This window comes from Limulus polyphemus, unplaced genomic scaffold (assembly GCF_000517525.1).
Source record: "Limulus polyphemus unplaced genomic scaffold, Limulus_polyphemus-2.1.2 Scaffold3127, whole genome shotgun sequence".
NCBI lineage: Eukaryota > Metazoa > Arthropoda > Merostomata > Xiphosura > Limulidae > Limulus > Limulus polyphemus.
The window spans coordinates 116256-120893 of NW_013668737.1; positions in this window are offsets into that span (position 1 = coordinate 116256).

Sequence of the window (4638 nt, forward strand, 5' to 3'; positions counted from 1 at the left end):
TGTGTGTGGCCTGGCATGGCCAGGTGGTTAAGGCACTCGACTCGCAATCTGAGGGTCGTGGGTTCGAATCCCTGTCACACCAAATATGCTCGCACTTTCACAAGACTAGAGGGAAGGCAGCTAGTCATCACCATCCACCGCCAACTCTTGGGCTACTCTTTTACCAACGAATAGTGGGATTGACCGTCACATTATAACTCACCACGCTAGTCTGCTAAATTAGGGACGGCTAGCGCAGATAGCCCTCGTGTAGCTTTGCGCGAAATTCAAAAACAAACAAACTTTTTTTTTATAACCCCTGGCGGAATTTACGTACGTGGAATGTTTACTTTTCTTTTTTTTTTTGCATGCTTCAGAGACTTGAATTTAAATCTAGTACACAGATCCACAGATACCACTGGCGCAGATGCGCACACACGGAAGAAACGGCGTACAACTGTTATGGAGGAGACTAATTGTGTTATGGAAGCGGGTCAATAATAGCCAACATTTTTCTTATGAAAGGAAACATCAAAAATTCATAATAACCATATATTCACACACTGATTGAACATTTGATATCCCCATAAAAGAAAGATGTATAACTTTAGAACAAAAATGCACCAGAGACGTGTACTTCACTATTGTTTTATCACTGGGAAAGTGTTGCGTGACATCATGCGAGCGTGGGAACAGTTCACGTGCCAATTTGTAGCATTATCAGGTTTTTAAAGAAATAAGGCGTACACCAGAGAACCCTATATTCGTAAGTGACGTTTCACGTATAATTATCGCTTTAGTGGTTCACAAAAAAGTAACTAATTGTGCCTTTTCTTTCTAGTTTGTCCCGGTGCCAACTTGTCTCGAAGTTACATTTCTCGTTCGTTTCTAAAGATAATAATCATTAATATTTAAACAATGTTTCATTGAATAACATACGAGTTATGAGGCTTCTTCCAAATTATCTTCTTTTAATACTGTTTCTACTAGGCTGTCTATTATGATGTGATATATATATTTTGCACTAATGAGGCGTACCTAAATTATAGTACAGTTTAGTAATCACCTCTGTTTGTTCAGGTGCATTTGTTGGATAAAAACTTTGTGTCAAGTAAAACGATTTGTCTACCTGAAGTACTGGGTGGTTCCAGTAATTTCTGATTTTGTGATAATTGGATGGAACATTTGACGCAAACTCGTGACATTAAATGTAAGAAACTTGCAGTCAATCAGTCAAAGAATATTGAATAATTTCCAGCCTTTGTTCTTGATGTTGGAGCCCGGCATGGCCAGGTGGTTAGGTCGCTTGACTCCCAATCTTAGGTTCGCGGGTTCGAATCCCCGTCCCACCAAATATGCTCGCCCTTTCAGCAGTGGGGCGTTATTATGTGACAACCAATCCCACTATTCGTTGATTAAAGAGTAGCCCAAGAGTTAGCGGTGGGTGGTGTTGACTAGCTGCCTTTCCTCTAATCTTTCACTACTAAATTGGGGACGGCTGGCGCAGATAGCCCTCGCGTAGCTTTGCGCGCAATAAAAGCCAAACTTAATTTTGATGTTGGACTGACATACATCTACGTTTTCCAAACTGAGCCATTAGGTATCATACTCCAGGGAGTTGTAGTGTAGTGATATGAATAAATATATTTATAAGACACAGACTAATGAGAAGTTCTACTTATTGTCCCGAGCTCTATCACAAAACTTTATAATCTATGCTATTAAAAATCAATGAAAATTTAACCATTTTTATTTTGCGGGTCTGTGATTGCTGGGATTTAGACCCCTTTCTTGCTCTTTATATTCATTTGGTACCAGTGTACGTTTTTGTTTTGTCAAAGTGGCCAAGAGTTTTTTTTTTACCCTGTCTGACATCAAACTGAAAAATAAAAACTATGTTTAATTGCAGTTACCATGTGTCGTTCACATCATTTGGGTGATTTGGTCAAAACCTTTAACTTTTATTAAAATGAGCGATTTGAAAACCCAAATGGCACCATATGGACTAAACGGTCTTGTCAGTGATCTTAGGTTTTCTGATATGCTGACGCTAATTTTGAACTACTGACCAGAAGAGAAAGCAACCAGAACAGCACAAGCCACCATGAGGGTTTCGTCCATCTTTGAATGATGGAATAAACTTGCTTTTTTATAGCACGCTTGTTGTCGAAAGAGCGGAACATATTAAACGACTTCGCGCTCGAACGTAGGGCCTTTCGGTCCGCTTCCCAGCACTTATTCATGAGGCCGGTTATTATTACCATTGAAGGGTATATCGTTTAGTTTCTTTAATCGTAGGGTTTTGTCGGTTCATCAAAAATATTTCTTTTTTTCACCCTAAACTTAGATGACAAAATTTAACTAGTTAGCGACCAAGACAAAGAAAGTAGAACAAAAGAAGGTTTGTTTAAGTGTAAAGCTACACAATGGATTATCTGCGGACTTACAACGCTAGAATCCGGGTTTCGATACCCGTGGTGGGCAGAGCACAGATAGCCCATTGTGTAGCTCTGTGCTTCATTACAAACAATATTGCACTCTGTGACGGGTTTTACCATTGTAAGTTCGTAAACGTACCGCTGATCCACCGGGAGCTAACAGAAGATGAGAAGGCAGAAGAATATGGAGATTCGCTTTAAAAGAAAGCGACTTGTTCTACTACAGAGAATTCGGTACATTATATTAAAATGCTTTTGAAAAAGCTACTCGGCAAGGGACGTGACAAACACAAACGATACGGAATCGCAGTGGAAGGACATATATTAGAACTATATTTTGACACTGCTTGGCGTTTCTTTGGTAGTGAAATGTTACCGAAAATTGATCATTTATGGGAATAACTTGCAACAGCCTTTTTGGAAAACAAAGGAATGTGTATCAACTTGGGGAACTAGGACCATCTAGAAAGAAAACTACAACAGGTTATACCGCAGGTATGGTAAGCAAAGTGCAGAGTATTTTAACAGATGAAAATACATGAACACAAATTATAGTAAAAAAAGCTTTTCACGTGCTCATAGACAAATATATACAACATAATCTAAAAAGCTTTCTGTCTGGAAAAGCAAACATCAGTCACGTGCACACAAATTGCTTTCATGACATATCCTTCAATCGCTGCATACCTAGACAGCTGAAGAATGAAACGGGTATTTATTCTATTTCATACGAAGACATATCGATCAAGTTGCCAGACGTAACGCCTATGGATCTCTGTGCTGTCAGGCTGTTTACACGGGCATAGGAAAACGTTATTCTCGTACACTTGATGGAATATAGAAAACATGCAGGAAGATGTGGTGTGCTTTGGACATAAGTATCTTATGATGGAGACGTTTACAATGAAACTACTCTGCAAGGCTATTGTCAAGATCCACGGTCGTCATTCAGAGTACGATCGAACGTGTCGTCATGGACCATAAGACGTAGTGAAGCTCCAGATATCTTTTAAAGTATCGTACCGAACCTCTATTTACTCGCAAAAATAATTTTATATTATATAAAATGATATTTAAAGTCAGATGTCAAGGAATTGAATTATTAGGAATTAGTTTCATTTCTTTTTGTTTGTTCGAAGGGGGATTCGCCATTTTCGAACAAGCATTGATGTTAAAAGAAACAAGAATTATATACATTTCTTTTGGTCCAATACCGTGGATTGCTACGTTCGTATATAAATTAGGTTCCCTTTCAGAATGCGCCAGGATACAGACCTAAGTAATTTTGCATAATAATTCCACGAGTGCAGGAGTTTTACTTTTATTAGAATACCTAAAATCGAAATCTGTTTCAGATATTTAATTCACGAGCAAGGCACTTGTTTCCTGTTTTTGAAATTACATCTCTACTTTCAGTTATCATTTAATGTTATCAGAATCTATTTTCAGAATCAAGGCGACAACTTTAAAGAGTTCTCATAACATCGTTACTAGCGCCATCTAACGAAATCGTTTAATATTATAATTAGTTTTTAATTTAACTGTCTATGCAGGTGTTTATTTAATTTCCATATTTATATCATTTTAAGAAATTATTATGGTTTTAGTTGTTTCAAAAGATACATCGAATAAGCGTGTTTTTGCTCCTCTCAAAAATCTGGATTTTTGTCTTTCTTTACTCAAGCAAAGGAGACTATGCTCTCTGCTTTATTTGCATATATATTATTATTATTATTCGGGTGTGTGAATTGCTTAAATATAGTAGGTATTAAATAAAGGTCACCTGGACATTACAGAGTTTTCAGTGATATAATTTTATATTAAAGAATGGTACATTTAACACACACCACCTTAAGAATGATTGCAGAATAGATTAATGCCTTGTAATATATTCAAAGTTAGTGGATCGAATAAATGTTGATTACAGTGTCACGCGGAAGAAATATTTGAACATTTAAAATGAGGTAGCTGGATAAAAAAAGTCTGTAATAGAAATATGAAAAAAAGTGTGATATGCAAAATATATCTTAAGACGCGTTAACTTCTACTTTAGAACATAACAACTTTTAGCCTAAGACAAAACAATCACAAAATAAATATACACCTGGAAAAAAGTTAAGCACCCCCAAATATTTTTCAGGATTGCTTATTGAAAATAAGGTTTAATTTTCATGATGTTGAGCAATGTTCATAATTTCAAACATAATTAAAAGGATGTGAG